The sequence below is a fragment of the Colias philodice genome, chromosome 17 (genome assembly GCF_061535455.1).
Source record: "Colias philodice isolate Cphi_HAF_F1 chromosome 17, ilColPhil1 Martin Lab GWU primary, whole genome shotgun sequence".
NCBI classification, from domain to species: Eukaryota; Metazoa; Arthropoda; class Insecta; order Lepidoptera; family Pieridae; genus Colias; species Colias philodice.
Window position 1 is genome coordinate 2,465,398 of NC_143102.1, and position 26,751 is coordinate 2,492,148.

General features: G+C 31.2%; 1 long non-coding RNA gene across 1 annotated transcript in view; it reads left to right on the forward strand.

Moving 5' to 3' along the window:
* Positions 1-26,751, forward strand: part of LOC149480885 (uncharacterized) — a 462,413-nt gene that overhangs the window by 166,865 nt on the left and 268,797 nt on the right. The gene's annotated exons all lie outside the window — the stretch shown is intronic.

The following is a 26,751-nucleotide window of genomic DNA, read 5'->3' on the forward strand; positions in this document are numbered from 1 at the left end:
AATCAAATGTATACCTACTACCTAGGTAGGAAAGGAATCAAATGTACCTACCTACCTACTAACTAGGTAGGAAAGGAATCAAATGTACCTAACATTTGATTCCTTTTCTTTATTTATTTAATTTTTTTACCAACAAAAAAATAATACGTAACATACTAGTTACTTAGTAAGTTTCAAGATTACCTATTAATTTTCTTACATTTATGTGAATTACTTATAAGAATTAAAAGTATAATTCTATGTCAAAATAATTGTCTTAATTATTAAAATTTACGACGAAAATTAATAATTATTAGCTAAAGTTATATTAGGATGAGCTATTAGCAAAAAAACACTTGTAATATCACAATGTAAAAATTATGTTTTCTATTAATAAAATAAGACCATCTATTGAAATTTAATTGAACCATTCAAAAGCGTAAGAGCTGAAATGTTTCAGTGTATTCATCAGTTTTCTGTAGATGGCGCAAATTTTAAATACAAATAATAGCATTTTTTTTAATTCAAGTACCATAATATATTATACTTATTCTTTGTCTTTATTCCAATAGTGTAGTGTAAGTTTATAATTTATATCGATGTTTTTTTGGTTTTTATAGAATTCTTATGTAAAAAACGCAATGCCAAGTGATAAGGTAATAATAAAATAATATAAAATTTATAAAATTAACTACTTACTATAATTAAGAGAAGAAGAAGAAGAAGAAGAACTACTTACTATTGTTAATAATATTTTTTTTCAATTAGTCCTCCAGTTAGGTTAGTGTTTATGATAATCTTCTTCATTCTATCTATTCTAGTGCCAATCAAATAAAAACGGCATCAACATTTAATTCCCATTAAAAAAAGTACAATTTAGTGAAAATTACCATAGAGTTACGAAGATTAAGATCTCTCCAACCGGATTCAAAACACACATATACATATCTAATGGCGATTTAATTTGGAATATCTACAATCTACAAATTACATGAGAAATCACATTGTTTCTAAGTTTGATGTGCGTTATTTGCTTATTATTTATACGATCTATTGTTCACATGAAAGCATAATGGGTAGTAGGCACTTTTGTTTAAATCTATGGTCAACTTAAGAAGTACTTCTGTTTATTTTAAAAATATATTTGCAACGATTTAGGATAGTGGGATAATCCTATCCAATAGAAAATGATATTGATTATTAAAGATATAATGCAAGATAATAATTTAAGATATTTATAAATTTCTACATAATATTTTGTAGATGAAAGCTCAGATGTTTAAAATTTAAGTATAACACGTGACATATAATATAACAAACATTTGAGCCGAATGAAACTTGAAATAATCGACATTGTCTAGACATATTTTAATGCTAGCTTACCATAATTAAATCTACATACTGTATAATTTATGTCTCTTCACACAAAATTGCAGTCAATTTGAGACAGACAGACGTACCGCAATGCCTCATTTCGTTAATAGTGTTAATATTATGTTGCTTTAATAAATTTTCACTCTCTAATTTAATAAACACACGATGCATCCTATTCTGTAATGGATAATTTCATAAAATTCTGTCAAGTCCTAACGAAAGAGTTTGGTTACCTATAAACTTTATTAGATAGAAATAATTGTGGAAATAATATACCTTGCTTTTCTAGTGTTTATAAAAAAAAATAAAAATCGAGTTCGATCGGTCGATTTGAAATTTAATAAAAAAGGGAAAGGCGATTATTGCATCTTTCATTGTCTACTTGCTCATAATGAAAATCGATCAGTGAAACAGATGCTAAATTCTACCCCTCATAAGGGAACTGGGGATTTGCACTACGTTCATAATTATGTACCTTAGAGTTATTTACGAAGCCTACCTTTACTAAAGATACCTAACTTTGTACCTTTTTCTAGAAATAAATGTTTTTTCTTTCTTTTCTTTCTAAAGAAAAGATAAATCTTCAATATTTTATTAGCTTCTACTTAGTCGTCAGTTTTTATAGAAAGATGCAAAAAGTTGTTACTTAATTTATTTATTAAGTAGGTACATGAATTTTATTTACTTACAATTTTTACTGTGTACAAAATCTTATCTGAACGCAAAATGTGTTACAACATATTAATTTATTTTGAATTTTAAATAAATCATCCCTTCAGAATAAGTAATCAAACTATTTCTATGTGTATTCTTGTGATCTACATTGCTTTGTTATATCTAATAATAGAAGAGTAAAAGCCCTCTAGTGTAAAACAGATACTTACGCAATTAGGTTGGTTCCGTCTAGATATTTATAGATCTATGTTATTTTAAAATAATTAAAGAACAAGAAACTTGATATCGTGAAAATTCGAAACTAAATATCCATTGTGATTACTTTTTAAAATTTTCAATTAGGATCGATTTATTTTTATTGTGCTCAGTGCTTCATACTTCATTCAGCTTATTCCTATCAGTTTAAATTCATCGAGCCGTTAAAGGCAGGTACCTATCGAAAATCTGGTTAGAAAATTATGTCAATTTTAAGGATTCGAAGATAAGAAGCAGATTATAATATTATCTAGGTATAAAATTAATCGTTTCGTTTAAAAAATATATAATACAAATCCAAATACGAAGTCCTCTGATCTTACTTATAACCTAACAGAAAATTAATATGAAGCCCCTAATAAAAATCGTTAATACCGTATCTATCAATATAATCCGTAACCAAACTTACAACATGAAAGTAGTCTTATTACCATCAATACCTAAAGAAAAGTCACTTTAAATAAATCGTCTACGATTCGCAAAACAAATGAAGCAAGACAATGAGATATGAACGTAATATGCACATATATACAGCAGACGACGCTAAATGCGAACCACAGACCGAATGTAATAAGACGAGAAAAATCTTGAGAGACACACGGAACGAGAAATTAAATATAATTGAATGAAATGACGTAAAGTGGAGACTGGGTAGGTACGTGAATTATGTTGATTCCGTTCTTGAAGGATATTTTGTTCAGTTGCGATTGAAAATTATTTAAAAAATGAAGAAAAATTTAAATATTGTATTTCGTACGTCTTTATTGAGATAAACTAATAACATAATATTATTAGTTAGTTTGTTTGTTTATTTGAACGCGATAATCTTAGGAACTACTATGGAATGATCACAAAAATTATTTATTTGTTGCATAATTTTACGTGATTTCTGATTACTATTGGCTTTTCCCGCGGGTAAAACCGGGCCAGACCGCTAGCATTTTTTTATAACCCGAAAAAAGATATTGATACTTCAGTCACATTTCAGAAAGTTTTAAAATGTGACTTATCAATTTTAATTTAAACACAAGCTATACATTTGTGACAATCTATAGTCTATACTAATATTATAAAGCTGAAGAGTTAGTTTGTTTGAATGCGCTAATCTCAGGAACACAGTACAGTACAGTTTGAAAAATTTTTTCGGTGTTATATAACCCATTTATAGAGGAAGGCTATAAGGCTATATTATATCATTAGGTACGCTAAGACCAGACAAGAGCGGAGCCACGCGGGTGAAACCGCGGAGCGCAGCTAGTATTTTATAAAATTAGAAAAATATTAAATACCTACACTCGAAACGAAAGACAAAACAACTCCGCGGTAAAGTAAGAAATATTTAAGCGTAAAATTCTCTATATTTCCAACCAACCATTCAAGTTGACTTTTTCATATTTTATCTGGAAATTTACTTAAAATATGTCTGGATTCTGAGGCGGTAGTGTGTGCGCTCCTTATCACTAGACCTGCAGTCTGTAAGGAACACCGATAGCAAAAAAAACTGCTTTGAAAAAATTATATACCTACCTATGTACTATTTTTTAATATCTACCTACTTACGCATTTTTCTGCATACATGACGTCGTAAATCGTAATTATAAATAGTTTAAAATATATAAATTTGCACGATACCAGATATCAGCTGATCTGTTTTTATTATCTTTTCCTGTGTTTCAATTTCCAATGAGGTTTGTTTGAGATTTTTGTTTTGTGAAAATTAGTCCAGTGGTTGTAACCTGAATCTGTAGACCCAATATTAGAATTTACTGAAATCGAACGAAAATAAAATAATAAAATATTAGTGTCGTTTACCTATCTATATAATAGTAATCAAATCATGGTATTTGATATCTATGAAAAGATATCATAGATTAAATCTCATAAAAATTACTGCAATAATTTGCTGACGCTACAAAAAGCTCACATTATCGGCACATCGAGTTCATTTGAAATATTCATACGGTAACTAGAGAGCATTAATGTTCAACGAAGCCTTATCGCTGCAGAAATATTAACCTGTGACTTCAGATATTTTAGCTCCATTGAGTGATGCATAAATAGTAGATTTGAATAAAGAAAGTTGATTTGTGAATCTATTTTTATCAGTAGCCAGTAGGTATAAAATTCGCCTAATTTATGTATATGTAGGTAAGTCACGATTGCGATTGTGTTCGAATTGGATAATTATTTTGTATTTGTAATAGTCAAGATTTGTACTTATTATAAATAAAATAAAAAAAATAATAATAGTGGATTAAGGATCTTAGTACCTATGTAAAAAATGTTAAAATGCAATTAAATACTTATACATATTTCCCAAAAAAAAGGAAACATGATTCTTACTTTTTAGGATCTTACTTTTGCCATTGCATTTAAATATACAAACATGCACTCTATCCAACCAATCCGTCAAGCAAGTTCTAACAAAATCGTGTGACACCACCATTACGAAAACTTGGAAATTTCTCGAACGATTCGAAATTCAAAATGTGGAATCGTATACAATTTTACACATTGTGTCGGCTCCCTCATTCCTTTCATTCCGTTATAAATAAATTAACGAAATAAGCTTAGTCATTCGTTCGCATTCATTAATTAAGATCACATGCGGAGGCTTAAACCAATCTTGAGAACAATTGCCTTCTTACTTCGGTGTGGTGTACATTCTTTTTGGATTTTAGGGATAATAATAATACAGATAAATGATCAAAGGTAGCGACATAGAGCAATGTTTTTGAAGCTGTTGTAAAAAAGATAAATTGTATGGAATGTTAAATGATGTTATTTGATGGCTAGTAGCACGGTAGTAAATCATTCAAAATAACGTTATAGTTCAAATTAAACGACACGTAGCTATGGTAGAGTCACAAAACATTGTAATGTAATTTATCGTGATGTATGGACAAACATTTTTGTTTTACAGAGCAGTTGATATGATTATTTTGCTGTTCAGAATTGTTACTTTTTGCAACAATTAATTTTATAGTTTAAAGTAAAAATTCTGAATAAGTAGTAAAATTCATCATCATTTCCTGTAATCTAAGTATTACGTAGTAATGAAACAGATTAAAAACAATATTCGCCAATTCCCAATATGTATAATGGTTACCCTGATCTCAAGTACATTTGCGGACGTGTACTCTCCATCCGAGTTTGTGATGGAAAGGAGACGTGGGAGAGAGTGATAAGGTATTTATTTTTATTGTTATTTTAATTATTATGTTTTCTGAGAATTTTCATATTTATGTTGTGTTGAAGGGAGTTATTATGTGGGTAGAATTATTGAAGATAAGTACGTATTGTTTTAATTAATAAAAGATAGAACGCACGTTATATTTAATTAAAAATAATATTTTGAATATAATCGAAATTTCAGGAAAAATTAACTGTGGTATCGATCCTGTGCCATCGGCTTAGTTCCTGTGCGATCAAGACCTGGTGACCTACACATAAGATATATGTAGAAATACTTTATTTTACGGCATTACTAGTATTATATTATATACGTATCTATATGATGATTTTATTTTTAACCCTCTAAAAATCAATCGGTGAATAAACTATTCGTATATAATATGTGTTTATGATGTGTACCTATGTGTGTGTGTATTATCTGTATCATCGTATTTCGTTCCCACACAGATCACCGTATTTAATAATTTATTTATGAACAGTTTCTAGCTTCTGAGAAATACGATAAACATTAAAAAAGGCGCCTAACTACAAGTACTAAACTAACAACGTACCAAATTACTTAATTTTAAATACAATGCATGTAATAGTATTTGCGTAGATATTGTATTAACGTTTTCCTTGTAACAATAATGAGATTGCAAATGAAGCTACAATTGAAAAAGAATTAGTATATGTAATACTGTGAAAGTTTCGTCAGAGGTGGTCTGTTGTGAATTGTTTTTGTACTTTTTAATTCGTGTGAAAGTTTGAGGATGTTTCAATTGATGTAGGAAATATGAATTAGATTTAAAGAGAGGAAATTTTTATTCAAGAAACATGTTTGACTGAAAAATATACATGATGAAATGAGCGCTTGGTTGCAGATAGGTATTTTCAGAAGTAAGTTTGAAGTTTAATAATATATGCCATGAAAATATTTATTTCCTCTTTTCTATACAAAAATATAACAGGCTACATACATGTTTTCTTGATATATAAACGAGATGCATTTTACATCATTTTTTCAATAATTAGGTTATCCGCCTTTTATTATACCTACTGACTACTGAGCCTTTTTTTAAATCTCTACGCAGGATCTTATAGAAGACATATCAATTGTATCGTTCACTGATGATAAAAAAATATACCAATCGAATTGAGAACCTCCTCCTTTTTTTGAAGTTGGTTAAAATATCCCATCTTATATTTAAACGCGAAATTATTTTTCACGAACACGTCGCAGTTATTATATTGTACAAAAAAACTCAAGAATAGTGAGAATTTCAATCCAGTCCATTATTTTGCATACGAAATAAGAAATAAAAGTATCTTAGCAGGAATATATTCGAACGTAACAATGCTTAATCACGCTTCCTATACATTCATTACGGCGTCTTTTGTTCAAATATATTTGGGGAAAGCAAAAATTATAACATACAGTGCTATTGTGAGGGGAGGCGACGCGGAATAAGTGGCGAATTTTGTGGCTATAGGGCTGCGATAGGGAACGTTTTTAATGGAAAAGGATAAAATATTTTCTAGTTATACATTTCTAGATAATAGTGTGTCGAAACCGATTATATTTATAATATTGACGGGAACAGATTGTCCGATTTTGAAGATTGAGATGCTAGCAGAATGGACAATGGTTTGTAAATTATTAAATTAACCTATATTTGTAAAAGTTTTGGAGATATGTGTGTGTCGTTTGAGTATTGAAAATTGGTTGTCATTTACGTGTGTTAAAGCAGAAGTATAAATAGGAGATAAATGCCAGTTAAGATAGGTATTGATGGTTTGAACTTACCAATTTCAATGTTTCACATTTTGTTTGTCTATAAATAGATGTAAAAAAAAATCTATAAAATATCGAATGTTATTACATACCATTACAACGCGTTTACTAATTAGAAAGTAATCCAGCAGTCCAAACTAATTAAGAAGGAATGAATTCTGTTAATTATAACGCATTTTAATACGAGAACCACTTCTTTCCACTTTCTTTGAAAAATGAATCACACACTATTTCTAATCTTTGTCAAACCCTACGGTATTTAATTATTAATAATTAAGCGTCATAATTTGAACACAAATAAATACGTTTTTGACAACCCTATCATGCATAGTCGCGGGATTTAAAGCGTCTCACGCTAATGCTAAGAAAACACCAGCTCAAGGGTGATCTAAATTCAATCCGCTAAACAAATAACATATTTTACGTTCATACGTTTTTCAAAGCTGCTGAGAAAAATTCGTTTCAGTTTGTCTGCTTTATGGTCTTTGAGTTTGTATAAAGAAGGTTTTTGTAAGCTGTGTTTATGTGTTTTTTTTATGGATGTATGTGTTTTTAAGGGAGTAAATTACACTTGCGTATGAGTGCGTATTGATATACGTATATAGCGCGGAATAAACATGTTTATTCCATACATAAAATATATGAAAAATTTTGTGGAAAATTATATCAATTTAGTTAAATTATGAAAATTCCTTCTAGCTATATGTATATATGTAACTACATATAGCTATAGATTTCAGGACATTAATATTTAAACTTGAACTATGGATATACATATAATTAAACCGATTAAGATGATGTAAATACTAATAATGCATATTACCTATAGAATATGAACAAGTTGTTAAGAAAATACTATGAATGTTTAAACAACCCACATAATATGAATATATTCTTCAATAAAAATGTATTCACGAAATATTTTAATTACACAATAAAAAATAAAACAATCCTGTATACGAGACACAATGTGAAAATTAAGCGTGAATCGAAGACGTATTCAAAACGGGTGAGTGCGTATTAACAGTGTTCCTTCAATCTTAAGACGCGGGAATTGTGGTATGTATAATATATAAGTCTTTATTTGTGTAAATATATCTTTACACTTTATCATTTATGTGGAATTAGACAAAAATACGGTGGTTCAATTTTTTGAAGTGAAACTTCTTTATCGGGGGTGGACAAAAATTTAGTGTAACATTTTTGCGTTACGCCGTACGCGTGACATTTTTGCGTTACGCCATACTTGTGACATTTTTAAGGTCATAAAGAAGTTTCACTACTTAGGTGTGTACTCTAGTACACGCATACATATATTTTTTTTAATTATACTAAACAAGTATACAGGATGGTTGGATAATCTATACTAATATATCTATTAAAAAGCTGAAGAGTTTGTTTGTTTGTTTGAATGCGATAATCTCAGAGACTACTCTCTGATTTGAAATAATATTTCGGTGTTAGATAGCCCATTTATCAAGGAAGGCTATACATAATTACGCTAAACCGCGAAGTGCAGCTAGTTACTTAAAACACCAACTTCTGCCATTTCACTTTCGTGATAAGAGACACTTAAAGAGAGTAGAGACTATGATAATATTAGTTCATATACAGACTAATCTATTTTATTGCAAAATTTCATCCATATCTGATCAGTCGTTTTTGTGTATAAATTACAAACACCCAATTTCACGATCATATTTTTAGCTACTGTTAAGTATTCTGTGCTATTGGTATAAGTTGATAGATGGAAAATATTTAAGTACATTGGAAGAAGAAAAATCCACTTCTTTTTCACTTTCTATTGTAGTGTTTACTTTATCTTAATTAAGTAACTTTTAGTAACAAATTATAAAATACCTATTTATTTTAATGAGAAAAAATATTTATATATGGACCTCTTGGGCCTCTTCTACTAATTTTCTTATATATTTGGGTTCGTAGTAATGAAAACTGATGGATCCATAATTTATTTTCCTTCCTTCTAATAATGTGATGAACATTTAGGTAATAGGAACTGAAAAGAGACACCTACATTTAAAAAGGTAGATTTAATTGAAATGTGTAATGCGATAAATTTCTTTTTATTTGCTAGTCGTATTTCTCAGATAAAAACATACATCACATACAATATACATTTTCATTTTCATTTAAAATTATAAAATTTTTCTTCTCATAGATATAAAAAAGAATATTCGCGCCAAAAATACATAAAAAATTCATACATTTTTAATGATTAAAAAGAAACAACAGCTACTGAGAACACATTTTTAAAATATAAAACAACAGCCTATAATAAAATCCATGAAATAGTTCGGCTACTCACCACTAGATGGCGCTAGTACATTCGTTCGGAGGCTTTGTAGTTTGTGGATATTGCCAGTAGTTCCTTCATTATTATTTAACCTCCTGAGACCCAGGAATTTTTTTTCTTTCTTTTTTAATAAAAATTAGCTATATCTGTTCTAATGCAATTATAGATATTAAAAAAAATGGAAAAAAAAATCTTTCGTGGAAAACTTGGATTTTCCTTAAGTCATATATATATTACAGGGGGTCCCAGTTCCAAATGTAATAAGTTTATGAAAATGAAGAAAAACTACATGTTTTTTTAGTTATTATATATTTTTCAACTTGAATCTAAATATTTATTATTCTATCCATTGTTCTATGTCTATTTTTTGTACCTGTGTTCAAAGATAGGTGTTTTTAAGGGTGAGAAACGACCAGTTCAAGTATTTTGTACCGGCGCGGCGGTGTATTTATATTGCCACGTCCACCCCTAGGTCTTATTTCTAATCCATCCTCTCGGTCAGCCTCCTCTAATGCTTGGTCCACGTCATGTGCGTCCCCGAGATGGTCTGCCAATAACTGAAGATGACATACATAGTGACGATTCTGTTCTGACATGACTCATACTCATTGGACGAATGGAAGAAGAATCATTTTCTGGTATTTGTGCGGCTTCATCGGTATCATTTGGGGCATTATCTTCATCTCAAACATTTATTTATTCAATAAGACTTCTTCTAAAAGCATTTTTGAATCGTCATAACAGTACCACCGGTATTTACCACCGATTCGGAAAGCAGTATCTATGGAGAAGAACCGGCAAGAAACTCCATAGATCCATCATATAGGTCAATATTTTACTCATCTAGGTGTTGGTAGATCTCAGTATCTTATAATTCTTGAAAATTATAATAAAATCTGTAACATAAACTAAAGAATGTCATATAGGTAATACATGGGGCCCTTGTAACCAATACCAATTTGGCAAGAATTGAGACCAAATGTCTTACCAGTATGACATAAAAGAAAACATTCATATTTTTCACAAGTTTTAGATTTATCTTACAAAATAACTATTGCGGTTGCAGAAATAATATCTATTATAATTAGATATACAAAGATATACTGCAATATACTAATGGTTCCACTAGAAATGTAAGATTACTGACCACGTGTTTGTCGTCGCACAGCCACCGTCAACTTCGAAATGAGAATACTTCAAATCACTGTCATTTATAAAACCAAAAACCGTTTAGTATAGTAGATGACATACCACTACATCGATTTGAGGTATTATTCCCGCATATACGCAAAAGATGGCGTTGAAATATTTTTTTGTTGTTTATGTAATATATATATGACCGCAGGCCCCAGGAGGTTAAGGTAATATTATGTATTATTCCTTTCTGTGTATAAATAAAAATATTTAGGTATGTATAATATGTATGTATGTATAATATGTAGGTATGTATTTAGGTATGTATGTATGTATGTTAATATATAAACGAGAAATACATAGATAAGGGAAAAGATACAATAGTGTTTTGAGATTAATATTTTTAGGAATAGCTTCGAACTATTTATTTTGGAAATTCGTCACTTGAGATTATTTTATGTTCTCTATGTTAATATAAAAAAATCTAATGCTATGTTATTTTTCCTACTTCCAATAATATACTTAATAACTAATTAATCTAATTAGGTAGTCCATAATTGATTTGATACAACGAGTAAATAATTTAAAATTGAAACCTTTTATCACAGTTTTGAAAATATATTTTATCAATTTACAGAATATAATACCTTCGTTAATAAACGGGCCAATCATCCCACGCTTTAATATCAAACAATATTCCAGTACAAAATCATATTGCTTCAATTCTAGTGATGTACCAACATATCTGATTACAGATAACATATCGACATAATAAGATGTCAGCCCGTCACAACACTAATCAGTGGCTTTGTTCTCGAATCTAGATAATAGGATAAACAGACAGAGACTGTTAATTGTGTGGATGCTTTTTATTTATCCACTTATCATATGATTGGTCTTGAATTCCGATCAAACATCAAAGGCGCTTGTCTTAAACCGACTTGCAAGAAAGAGGTACTTTGTTTTACAATTATGTATAATTTTGCATTAGGAGCTTACTAAGTACATTATTATTATCAGTTCTATTTATTTTGTGTATGATAAGAATAGGTCATGATGATTATTGAAAAGCTGAAAACTTTTTAAAATTACTGATATTTTTCTTAATTTAACGAAAAGCATAACCGAATCAAAATAATAATTGTATATTTTTTGACCTTTTTTTTGTTAGTATTTGAAAATAATGTTATCTGTCTTTACTTGCTGTTAAGCTTGTTTTTTAAACTACAACATCACGACCCTTCAACTTCTATGTGCAGTTTTGCGCTAAAAAATGAAACAAAACCAACCGTCGAGCATTTGCTTAGCACAATAGAGCATGTTCATAATTCGAGCAACGTATCTAATCACACGAATCCATAAACATTTATTATTTTGCAAGAACAAACCTGCTACAATTTTGTATCTTTGGACAGATCGTTGGTTCACGCGCGCTTCTTCGCTCCCGAGCGTTCCCACGCGTCACTATCCCATAAGAAACGTCAAAAAGCACAGACTAAAAACAACTCTGTGACCACACCACAGACTACAAAACAATCCTCCCGCACTTTTTTCAAATAGCACAGACCAAAACAGACTCTATTATACGAGCATAGATAAAAAATTAAATTTGAAAACACGTTCTAAAGATGCGTTCACGATATTTTTACGGCGAGTTTGTAGTTTAGAAATTGTTTGAATTTAAGTTTTATTGTGTGTGTTTTTGGTTCATTTTTGGTTGTATTTAACGGTATTGTGACCGTTTCAGCGTAGCGAATGTATGTAATACAGTATTCAAATATTTCGTGAATCATGAGCATTCGTGTGTATAATTACGTTTTTACCATAGCGCGGTTAATCGGGCAGGGGTCTTAAACCATTTATTAAGAAATATAAACGCGACCTTAGTACATATTTTTTCCTACTAAACTCTATTAACTAGATTGGTAATAATTATGTATTTAGTGTTATGTTATAGAAAGGAAAAAGAGAACTTTAAGAAACGAGACGATAATTTTAAATTGACCTACATCCCTTCAATCAAATAGGTAATCTTCATCCGAATAACAATAATATCTTACATAAAAATGTAGAGCTTATTTTTTTTACTCTTATTTTAGCTTATTTTATTTCATTTAATTTAATTAAAAATATTTAACTTCTATACCTTTGCATCTACAGTTTTAAAATATTCATTTTAAAATACTGGGTATAAGGTAACTTTTACTAAGTACGAGAATAGGATAAAAGTACTGCAGTAATACGAAGGTTCAATACACCTGCAATAACGGGCCTTGCGTAGTTCGGTAGCGGATTTGCATTTCATCGATGTCACGCGAGTGATCTGTGACCTCGTTAATTGCTAAATTGCCGCGCTTTTCGAATTTCGAACACTGTTTCAAATCGGACAATTATATTGGTTTGTTTTTTTTTCTTTAATGATTCTTTTCAGCCAGCATTTTTGTTAATATATTAAATCATGGACGTATAAAAAAAGACGGACGGAGTATCGCCTAAACATTGAGTGAAGCCTAGTAACATGGCGGCGACACATCCATGTGTGTGTGCCAGATGCAATAAAATTACCCCACACTTTAGTATTTTTATTTTTCAATTTGTTATACTTTTTATGTGTTCTCTAACTATAAGAACCTATGCATAAATACAATAACTATTTAGCTTTGACGAATCAACCACTGGACGCGAAACCAAAGGAAAATGTATGAAAATTTATATAATGGTAAAAGTCATTTCGTTCACCTCTACCTCTGCGTAATATAAAAACTCATAAAATTTAAATCTAAATCTAAAGAAGTACATTATATTAACCGCAATTCCATATAAGGATTCACATATTGTAAATCTTTAACTAAAGCTATATTTTTATGTTTGCTAAAAGATTGACTCTCTGACGCAGAAAATCTAAGGCCTCCGAAAACGTTCTTACCACTTTACTATCGAACCGTATACCATTGCATAAAATACTTCTAGCTCTTATAATCTAATCTAATATGTTAAATATTCCATTACCAAAACAGTATATTTACATTATATACCTGTGTGAGTTTTGTATGTGTGTTATAATATTGTCGTTTAATAGGCGTGGCTTAGTCGTGCATGAATATGGCGAATGTTCAATATATAGATAATAATAATACAATCCAATTGTTTACGAATGCTGCGGTTAAGTTTAAATTAAAGATTAATATCTGCTAAAATGGTGGAGTCATGTTTAGAGTCATTTAGTTGTGATTGAGTGGAAGGATTTGAGTTGCAATTGACGATAGAGGAAGGTTTTTTATTGGATAGAAAAACGTATTTCTCAAAGCTCAAGTTACTTTGAAAAAGAAATTCTGTTTAAGAAATTTTTGAGTGAAAATGCTTTGCAATGCCTCTGTTTATTTACCAATTAGCGGTCCGCCCCGGCTTCGCCCGTGGTACATATTTCGCAATAAAAGGTAGCCTATGTTCTTTCTCAGGGTCTAAAGATTATCTGTGCCAAATTTCATCAAAATCGGCCCAGTAGTTTATGCGTGAAAACCATACATATATACATACAAACCTTTCCTCTTTATAATATTAGTATAATATACTAATATTATCCATACTAATATTATAAATGCGAAAGTAACTCTGTCTGTCTGTCTGTCTGTTACTCAATCAGGCCTAAACTACTGAATCAATTTTTATGAAATTTGGTATGGAGATATTTTGATACCCGAGAAAGGACATAGGCTACTTTTTATCCCGGGAAAATGACGCAATCCCGGAAATCCCACGGGAACGGGAACTATGCAGGTTTTTCTTTGACTGCGCGGGCGAAGCCGCGGGCGGAAAGCTAGTAATTATATAATATAATAAGTTATCTACATATTATGTAGATAACATACAATGTACTTACCTATATTGTAAAACTAAATAAAAGTAACCTTTACATTCACCGATATTATTGTAGCAAAAAATTTTTCATACACATTTTAAGTATTTTAGAAATCAGTAAGTATTCGATAACACTTCTACGTTGTTATGTATTTCTATAGTTATATTATAAAGAGGAAAGGTTTGTAATTATGTATGTATGTATGGTTTTCACGCATAAAATACTGGACCGATTTTGATGAAATTTGGCACAGATAATCTTGAGACCCTGAGAAACAACATAGGCTACCTTTTATTGAGAAATATGTACCACGGGCGAAGCCTGGGCGGACCGCTAGTTCCCCATAATATTCCATTTCGAATACAACTTAGATGTCTTTATAATAACAAAGAAATCTTTACTTCTAATAATGAAAATAACACTTATTCTATACTCAATAAAATTACCAAGAACTGAGAATATTATCATGCTAATCTCACGGTAATTCAATAAAACACCTGATAATTGCATTTAACAGCAGCATAACATATTCAAATCGCATTCGCTGCCCCCACACGATGGCAACTGACCGATTTAGATAAAACACACACAAAACAACCTTAAAACTACCCTCAATATGTCACAATCATTCGATTTTGCACTCTACGCCTATAGTAATAAGAGTCATTGAAATTTGAGCAGATGTTTACAATCTTGTTAGAAGGAATGTAAAGAAAATGTCGAGTCAACAAATACTGCCTGTGTCATATTGATTTATATGAAAAGACAATATCTAGGACAACGGCGAATGCTAATACGATATGGGATTGTTTTGGTACATGATTTTGGACTTTATGCCCTGGTGAGAGGGGTGGAAATCGTCTGCTGTTTTGTACAGTGACATGTGAATAATTTTCATTTTCATTTCCGCGATATGAATTATGAATATTGATTATGATTTGCTATTGTATAGATTTCTTAGGTTCTTGAACTTAGCTTTGGTTAAACCCTCGATATTAATGATGGTTTCAATACAAATATTATCGTAATAAATGGTTTTCAAATTAATCAATATTTTCATAAATAATTGTATATTATTCAATCACTTCTTTGCTTTACAGTTTCTAATGAAAAGAGTTGAATATTGCCTATTCGTTTTGTGATTTGCCCATTTGATACCACTCCAAATTTTGTTTGAGGACTAGGTAAGTAACTACTTATATTTTCCGTTTAATTCGTTTAACGATCTGAAAAGTTTATTTTTAATTGATAACTCTTTTTATTCTGTACAAAAAAGAAATAAATTTCTAGTACCTGCACAACTAACGATCGGTAAGGCCATTAATAAAAACATAGGTCCAAAATAAACTCATTACTCAGCTGATAATCATTATAAAAAAGACTTAATCAAAATATTCTAATTACTATCTCCTAAAGCCATAAACAACAACACATTACAATCAAAATCCTACCATTTAACAAACGTTCAACTCGATACTACAAACTATAAGCCTCAAAACTCTAATCTCAATCGATACATCGTCTGCGAATTATAGAATCGAATAGAATATATTAATACGTGAGAGAGTTTGGAGATGTCTGCCGTTCTAAATCAGAGCAACAATGCGCCCTGGATTGGACGCTGTACGATTTTTGTGGATACGACGCGGATGGATTAACACATAACGTGACTAGGTAACTATTTATAATGTATATGTTTATCATACAAAAAAATATAAATGGGAATTAAAGGTGTGTTGAATCGACCTATCATCAATTAATAACTTATGAGCAACCTGTGCACTGCCTCATTTTTATTTAAAATAAATCTTAAATTTTTTGTAAGTCAAATTTGATTTACCTACTTTTGCAAAAAAACAACAATTTATTAGTTTGTGCAACTGATTAAATATGTTACGTTGCGGGTGTGTACTGTATAACAACACAACACTGACTTTCTTGGTTGTTCTTTTTGCAATTGCTTTGTTACTATTTTGGTATGTCTACTATCTTGTCTACGTCCCCTTATTAAGGTGTTTTTTATTCTTATTTATAATGTAATTGTAATTTTTAATAATTGGTGTGGTTCAATAATGTATTAAATAGATAAATAGCTAGCATGTCCACTCTATCCAAACGCCGACGGAGACGCGCGGACAGTCAGCGTCACAAAGTCCGTTCGGCTTATCGCTCACAGCATTTCCCGTTCAGCCGCGCCAAGTATGCGACAGCCTTCATATACCTTGCGTATCTTGCTATCGACGTCTGTGACACTTTTGTTTAATTGCTTTATGCATTGATTTGCTAGTGTAAGCGCTTCGTATGAAATCGTTTTAATTTTTTTTTAAGTGAAATTCCTTTGGCGCGCTTAAAGTAAAATTGCAAGTTCGCGTTATGACAATACTGTCATGCAATTAAGTAAGGCGACGAATTTGGTGTCTTTGAATCTTGCCAAAGAAGTTTCACTTCAGAGACGTGTGCTCGGCACACACGCTCTTTTTTTAAATTGACAATACAATGTAAAAAATTTTGGTTATGTTATAAACTAATGGTAAATACTGCGGTGACAATCCCAAATATTAACACCAATGATTTAATAACGCACTAAGGAAAAGGTCATCTTGTATCGAATTTTACCGGCTTTTTCTTTACGCATATTTTATCAGATGTTTAAAATAGTAATAAAGGAATAAAAGTAAATGCTTATATTATTTCAAGTAGAACTTAAAGTATGTTAGTTGATAGATAGATATTATAATATCTCTGTGTGTAATTAAAAATATAGTCGGTCCTAGGTATATAAAATCTTAATAAATGAAAACATTTCATTACACTTTTTATTGAATAATGAAAAAATACTTAATCATATTATGTCAGTTTAACCAAGTTAAATCAAAACCCCGTTTAAACACAAAACATGTATCCAATCATTAACATACCATTAAACCTCGAATCGCATAGAATTTCTCTCGCAGTTGCGTTTAAGAAAGCTCGTTGGTGAGACGTTTACCATTAAATATATGTTTTACCACCTTATAAAGATTGCGTCTAAGATTCACGCCCGGGGCATGCCGCACGAAGTTAGTACGACAGTTCGTGTAGTCGGGGAGCTGGTTTGGATAAGCTGAAATTTATTTTAAAATGTTATTATTGAAATATGATTGCATACAAGAATTACGATCAGGGTATCAATAGATCTAACAAATTTTTGATTTATAATTTAACAAAAAATAAGAACGGAGTATACATGTAAAGTTTAAAGTGATTTTTGTTGTAAGTACTATTACTAGAACTTAGATCAAAAGGTAAGAAGATAATTTATCACACTACTGTTAGACTGTTAAGTGGACATTAGATAAAAAATTAACTTTCATAGTAATGAGAGAGAGCTCTTGGTAGAAGTACAGGAGTAATAGGAATACCATTACATAGGTATCATATTATAAACTTAAAATAAAAAAAATACACATCAACGACCTGGTGATGACACAATCAAATTTAGTGAAGCCCACCCAATTAACCAAATAAAATTATATAACAGAATCTCCCGCTGTCCCCTGCACTATAATTCACACAAGCTCGGATATGTGCCCGCGGCCCCCATGTGTGCCGTGATGGCTGCACGGCGTGACTCGCGCAAATAATGTTTATTGGGGACCAGTTCCATGAGCTTTTTAACTGTGTTTAAAGGGTTAAGGATATTTAATAAAAATAGGTTGGTAAGTAAATAATGTATTTCAGTTCTTAAATAATTCCGTTTGTTCGATTCTTGATCTAAAGGCTGGTGACAAGTTTGCTAAGTATTAAATTAATTATAGATTTTATTATTTACAGTGTAAAAAATCAACGTTATTGTTATTTACACTACAGAAAGAAAAAAAATGATGCTGTAGTATCGATTGGTACTGTAGCAATCGTATACGATTTCGAATACCATTTTTTTCACTTCTCTATAAATATTTTTACAATTATATAAAGACTTAATTGTCCCAAACCTTAAACCTCTTAACCTGGCCTTAACCATCCAGTTAAACGTCAGTTAACCTATAAGATACATCCCTACGTTTAACACTTTAATGCTCAGTACACACAATCAGATATTTGTTTTAAATTATGGTAATAAAATGTCTGTTGCAGTCACGAGCGGCTGCGCGTGCGTCTGCTTGAATTGGATCGAATCAGGGGAGAAATGTTATGATGACGAATTTAGATCGACCATAATGCTGTAAGCTTGGTGTACACTATTTTGTAAGAAAGGTACAAGGTAGAAAGGTAAAGGGTACGTATATTAATGGATGGGTTATGCCAAAAGGATGGTTTTAAATAAAGAAGAAACTTTCAGTAGTTAATGATAATTAATAATATATTATGAGGAATTAATAATTAATAATTAATTTTCATAATATGTTATGAGGATTTCGGTCGATGTGTTCATGTTGTTAATATTTTGGCACCAATTTCGTTTTTGGGATTTTTTAAAAAGCGTAAAGAAACAAATGAAAAGCATGTTTAGCTTACGATTTAGATGATTTATTTTGCGTAAGAAGTAGATGCTAGAAAATTGGGAAACGTAAATATAAAAATTGTTTAATGAGCACTAATCTACACTAATTTAATTGTCTATTCAATTATTTATTTACCTATCATTGAATAACCCCTTACTTCTCATTAAAAATGTACACTTACAATTATTATTATCAGTAATATTTTGTTTCTTATACTAATACAATACCTATCACATGAATATCATTAAATTCTACTTAATATTCACATCGCGCCCTATTTACGAACTCACCATTGCATAATAATTCACCTTGGTCACCATAGAGCTATGAAATATAGAGCATAGATTACAAAACCATAGGAAATAGAGCAGGGCCTACAGAGTCCGAAACTAATAAATCTCCCGATCGCCAACCTTCCCATCCAGATAATGTATTTCTATTCGGACGTTACACTTACTTTGGCAATTTGCGGGAACCTTTGTGCCCTTCAAGATATCTCGTCAGACGATTGTAGTGGACTATTTCTTAACTGGATCTATATAGAGCTGATAAATGATAATCTTGTTAAGTAACACGCGATTACGAGTGATTCATGTGTATGGTAATGGTATGGTGTGTATGGTAAGTTTCGAATTTATGCTAGGTGCTATTCGGAAAGAAACAATTTGTTTGCAATCATTTTCTGAAAATTTCTCTTAAATATGCAAAACAATGTTACTCAATGTATTGAGCAAATTATCGTTGAGGCTCCGTTTTAAAATATTTCAATAGTTATTTTAAAGTTAAACATAAGGGTTCAGTTCAGACTTATATTGTTATAAAATATTAACTTACTAACTGAACTGGTAAGGTTCAGGTTTTTAATCTGTATAAAAATATTAAAGTTCAAGCTTAGCAAAATAATTCAATTATTTTTGTAATTTCTATTAACTAAAATTAACTAAAAACACTTTATTATATAATAGCAAATATATCTATGCATCTTTTGCCTAAACATCTTTACAAATAACAGAATTACGACGAATAACTCGGAAGATTTCAAAGTAAGGCGGTATTATCAGCTCCATATACATCCAGTAACAAAGTTATCTTCGCAGCGCGTGATATATCCTCGTCTAAGAAGGGCTAAGGTCCGAGCCCATTTACAAATCACAAACACTGACCACCCCACGACACCCCACCCAACGGACAATTATATATAACCCTTCTGTTCACCTTTCTAACTTAAACTTGAAATATCGTTGGATTTGGCCCCCTGAATTGTCTTATGGATGTAATTATATAGAGCAGGTAAGTTCGTAATTAAAATTAAAGGCACCTCTCAAATTGTTTGGCAAATTCCTTAATCTATAACTTGTTTCATTAACAAGTGAATTGGAGCTCAAATTTATATTTAATTGCTGCTATAGTTTAATTTTATAACCGATCGTTATTTTTTTAAGTTCACAGAAAAAGATAATGTTTCAAGTTAACATTATGTTAACTTGAATTTTATCTTTGACAAGAATAACTAACAAGTCAGCTACTCTACTACTAATCTATGTGCATGTAAGTTTCGATTGAAATATATTGTACAGGCTATTTTTTAATAAGATAGACCAAAGGTTTGGAATTATTAATACAAAAGTAATTTTCAGTTACATAAGTACGAAATATTGAAAATAAATTTTGACAGAGCTTGAAATGGACTTTAAAGCATTATGTCTATTTATTTATGTCTAGAAAGTATACAGTAATAACTATTTTTATAGATCCTTTATGGCCACTTTCATAACACAGCCTGCAATCTGCATCCTTTACGTAAGATAATATAAGTTTTCGGCAAAAGAATTTCAGATGAAGAATTTAGATTTAAAGTTAGTTCTGCTCTTTCGGAGCTTATCTAATACTAGCGGTCCGCCCCAGCTTCGCCCGTGGTACATCCCAGAGAGGAAGATGGACATATGGTATCTCAAATTTTTTTGAAAATGCAATATAGCCTATGTTGCTCAGTGAAGATGCAGCTTTCTAATGGTGAAAGAATTTTTGAAATCGGTCCAGTAGTTTATGCGTGAAAACCATACATACATACATAATTACAAACCTTTCCTCTTTATAATATTAGTATAGAAGTATAGATAGTGTAGACAAGCAAACAATTCTTGCCTCCATAATATTATCAAAGATATTAATTACTCTTTAAAAGAACACATCAAACTATACACATAGATCTCTATACTGAATATAACAAAATGTTCATTGTACTCAATTGCTTTATCACCCCTTAAGCCCATTTGAATAACTATCGCCAGTTAATTCTTCAGATAACGCCGCCATGTTGGCTGCGGCCGGAAGTCCAACTTGGACATTCAAACTCGACCGGAACTTGATGGAACTGCGACATATATTTCGAATTTGGAACGCTATTGTTAATGTTTAATATTGACAGTTTGCGAGTGGACAGCGATAACGTGGATATCGCATTCAGTGAAAAGGATTTGTGATATACTAGAGACACACCTGACTTTCTCTGCTTCAAAAAGTTTAAGGATGGAAAAACAAATTCTGATTGAAAGAGTTTTGCTCAAATGGGTCAGGTTCAATGATTGTATAAATTAACATGTGACTATTTAAGAAATAGAGCACATTTAAATGTATTTATAATAAAATGTTTATATTTTTTTTCTGCATGGCTTTCATTAATTACATCAATAATTTAACTCTCAATCAACCCAAAACTAATTACAATTATGCAATAAGTAGCAAATGCCTTGTTTTAATTTTTATTCCCACTATATTTCATAATTACAGGTGACCTATTACTACACTTAATTTATGTCTAAACTATTTCAAAGCTACGCAAGTGCACCCGCGTGCACGAACTAGCCGGTCATAAAAGCGAAGTGATACAAAATAAACAGCGCCTATAATTAATTATTCTCTAAGAAATTCATACGACAAGTCGGCTTCTTACCCGGCTAAGGGTCAAGATATGCTTTAAATTAATATTCATATAGCAGGCCCAGGTGAATGTCACAATCTGAGAAGGGTGGACTTAAGGAATGGACATCGGTTTGCGATTATTTTGGGAGATTATGCAAGTGTGGGGTTCGGTTCATGCCAGCGAGGGTGTGCCTCTGAGAGGAACTTGCTTCGTATTCGAACCGTATGAGTTGAATATTTTGTAGGAAACATAGACTTGAAAAACAGTTTTTTGGATTGCCTGTGTCTTGAATTACATTAAATTGTATTAATGTAATTGCTCTACATACGATTTTTAAAACGATATTTGAAATAATTGATCATTATTGTATTTACACACAAGTTTGTACTGTTTATGCGTTATACTTCAGTTATTCAATGAAAAAATTAACGTATTATATAAGAGACAGTACAGTTTAACCCGTACAGTAAATCAGGTTCTACACAATCTTGTAAGAGCTCTAATTCTACAAAAACAGTTCTACAATCAGCTTTTGATTTACAATTTAGATTCGCTATAACTTTGCAATTACAATTCTACACTAGTTCTTCATTTAAGGTTCAGTACAAGTACAACTGTAAGGGTTGCCAGTCCTATAATTTCAGTTCTACAAAGTGGTTGCTCTATGTCCAGCGGGTGCCAAGACGGGGTGGGATACAATACGGGCGCTTGTCTTATCTGCCCACGCCCGAGGTACTGGTCTGATGGATTAACTTCATTGTTCCTGTTGCCGGGTGGAGAATTTATAATTACACTTTATGTACTGCTAATTTTGTTTTTGTTCTTTGTTTTTTTTTGGTGGTTGATCGTATAGACTATATGTGGATTTGGCTAGTTCAAAAACTACTTAAACATAATAATATACTTATTGGTTAATGCAAATAGGTCAACAGATAATTGTACATGCTTTATGGCTATTAAATCCACGTAGAATAAGTTTGCAATATACCTACCTATGCATTGTCTAATTTCATCTCAGTTTTGCAACAGTAATAGCATCAGTTATGCATTGTAAAATATTCACAACACCACATACATATAGCCAGCAAGGCAATATAAAACTTCAATTTAATTCAACCATTTAGAAAATTTCACACTGAATCTACCTTTAGAACCGTTATCAGGTCACACCATCAAACTGCTTTACCATCAGTCCAAAGCCTGTTCATCTTACCTCGTTACTTAGCCCTGTGCTACTAATAAGAAAGGAATATAATTATACCAAGATAGCAGCAAAGAAGGTAATACAAAGAAACACGTCTATTATTCCAAAGTTTCAATATTTGCCCCCATTCCGCTGACCACCTGAAGTCGATCCGACCCTCATCAAGCAAACTAAATTAGACATTCTAAACATCTTGACCAAGTTATTATTCGGGGCTTCAGTCGACCGAGTCAAATCCTAAAAACAAACTGGACGCATGCAAATAGCGTTGCGAACTAATTAAGTATGGTTTGTGTAGGATTCCAAATCTTGGGATGTGTTTTGATTAAATTATTCGAGTGTTCAAGAAGTTATGTTTGAACATCTTGATATTCAATTGGATGAATTAAAAAGGGTTTGTTTGGTGCGAATTTATATATTACTTATAGCCCATATTATGTTCTATGATATTAGGAATTTTGGGGCATAGAAGTAATGATTATTTGAAGTGTGAAATGCTTTATATTCCTCAACACTTATTTTTATTAAAAGACAATCATTGCAAAATTTAATACGATTAAATTCCGACAAAAATATTTTATTATGAAGTCGAAGTGTATTAGCAACTTTTCCTTACATTCTCTTTTAGAGACAATTTCGTTACATAATATTCGAATTTATTGTTACAAAGAAAATTACAATAGAGTTTTCCAAACTAGGTGAGACTGAAGACTGTGAGACTCGAGTTTCGACATTCTGTTCTATACAAATAATAAATTTTGGAGGTAATTATAATATATTGCAAAGTATTTTATTGAATAATACAACATTGAATTGACATGAAATTCACTTTTCATCATGTTATTTAGAAACTTACAGCAATATTAACAATTATTTTATTTATTTATTAATAGCAAGATTCTTAATTCTTACATATTTCTTGTAATATGTAAGAATTAGAAATCTTGCTGATTTGTTTTTAATAAAAAATATATGTATTATTTCTTATAATAAACCCACAAAAAAACAATTATTTCCGCCACACTACAAACAAAGCATTACCAGCCTGTCCTACATTCGAAAAAACAAAAACAATCTATCTTTTCGATGACTCGGAAACTCGTGACGTCATCGTGCACTTTTCTGGAGTGTCTTCAATTTCCTCCAAGAAGCCCTAAGTCATCCAACCACATATGTCACGGGAAACTGGCTCTTAAAGTAATGAGCATAGAGGTGGTGGGGAAGAATATTTGTGGTTTATGATATACAGAGGTCTAGAATAGAGAGCATATTATTCAAGAAATTCTTAAACATCTATATTAATTATTGGAGGTATTTTTATTATAGTAAACGTAATGTGATTGTTTGAAGATTATGATGTTGTCACAACCGCTAAATTATTTTTAGTTATAGGCTTTTAAGCTGTATCATATTGTGATGATTATATGAGTAGGTCTGCCAAAAACGGTATTTTAATAACTAGTAACATTGTGTTTACGTCTCTAGGTGAATGTTATCATTAGTTGACTACATAGTTAAATAGTTTATATCCTGTTTGATAAGATATTTATATTGGAATCGGTTTCTAATCTATAAAATTTTGATGTAGAGCTAAAAATATTACAGACCGATATTTATTAAATTATTGTAATTTATTTGCAGGTCCGATCGGATATAGAATCAATCTTAAAAAGTGCTCTTTATTTATACCACAACTTATAAGTACCCATTCTTAAATAAAAGATTTCACATTCAATGGCAGTTATATAGTCATTTGTTTCTGGAATGTTCGACATTCTGAGCGCCCGTGTGTTCCAAGTAAAGGGTAGGGTGTGCTGTGGCATAAATGATCACCGAGTTAGGTTGACGAAGACAAATGACGGCTGATGTCGAACTTACACAGAGATAAGGTAGGCTTCTTAAATTAGCTGCGTTTTACTTCGGTTTATTTTTCACTGTCCGAGTCGGTTAAAGGGTTGGCTTGTCGAAGTTAGTTTTGACTTTTGATGAAGTGGCCTTCACTGTTGTATACTTGGCGTTTGTATAATGTTATATGTATTATAAACGATTAATTTTATAGAATAGATATTTAAGCCATTAAAAATTTGCTGCTTACTTGCTTTTATTCAAATAATATTATACTAAACAACTATTAATCAGCAGAGCAACTATTGAATTCTTTGCAGGGTCTTTGAGTTATCTATACTTGTATAAAATTATTAAGTTTATAAAAAACTACAGGCTATAACAATAAAATATATTTTTCTCGCATACAAAAAAAATATTTTGCCCCAATGTGATTTTACTACAATTTAGGTCACTTACAATTAATATTGTCATCATAGTTCTCAATAAGCATTCAACAAATTCGCAGTAAACACCACACATTTATATAAATTGTGTTAAAATGACTCGAAAATGAGGTAACATCCTCTACAATAAATTACCCTCTATCTAGTATAAGACCTCTAGCGCAGGTCGACCGCAGCGATTGTCCGAAAATTAGCTTTGACCGCATATAAATACATTAAGATAATCCGTGGGATAAGTTGTGAGATACAACGAGTTTTATATGCTACTAGCTGCTCCGCGCGGTTTCACCCCCGTGGCTCCACTCCTGTTGCCCGAAGCGTGATGAAATATAGCCTATAACCTTCCTCGATAAATGGGCTATCTAACACTGAAAGAATTTTTCAAATCGGACCAGTAGTTCCCGAGATTAGCGCGTTCAAACAAACAAACAAACAAACTCTTCAGCTTTATAATATTAGTATAGATTATTGTAAAGGTAACGATTTATTTGGTATCATAATGCCTTATAAGCCTTTCTACTACGAAAGGCTACTACGAAAGGCCCATGAAATAAGAAAGTATTTTTCAATAGTAGATGGTATGATTTTTGATTGCCAGTGCAGTTAAATTTGCGTAAGGCAGAGTAAGATTTTAGTGGGAGTACCAGCAGATTTTGGTGGATTGTAAATCTGAAATCTATTGATAAGTCGTAGCAAGCTATGTTTTGATGTTTTGATCCTATCTTAAAAATTTGGACGGTATAATTTAGTAAAGAAGATCTAATATATATTATAAAGGCGAAAGTTTGTAAGGGTATGGATGTATGGATGTTTGTTACTCTTTCACGTAAAAACTACTGAACCGATTACAATGAAATTTAGCACACATATAGAGGGTAACTTGGATTAACACATAGGATAGGTTTTATCCCGGAAATCCCACGGGAACGGGAACTATGCGGGTTTTCCTTTGAAAACGCGGGCGAAGCCGCGGGCGGAAATCTAGTAATAACATAGTGCATGCATTAACCACTCCTTAACCCATACTTCGATAAAAAAAGATATAATTACATTATAACGATATTTCTACATTAATAATATCGCTTAATTTTGTAAATTACAGCACACGCCAAGTCCAAGGGAGGCGGCAAGTCAAATAGTGATGAAGATGTTTGACCAAGATGCCTGGAGGTTATGTTTTCTGTCGGAAATATACCTTGAATATACTTAATTATAATACAAATGTATGTGTTTATATCTTGTGTTTTATTTATTCCTGTTATATAAGTGAAATTATTTGTTTTTAATGAT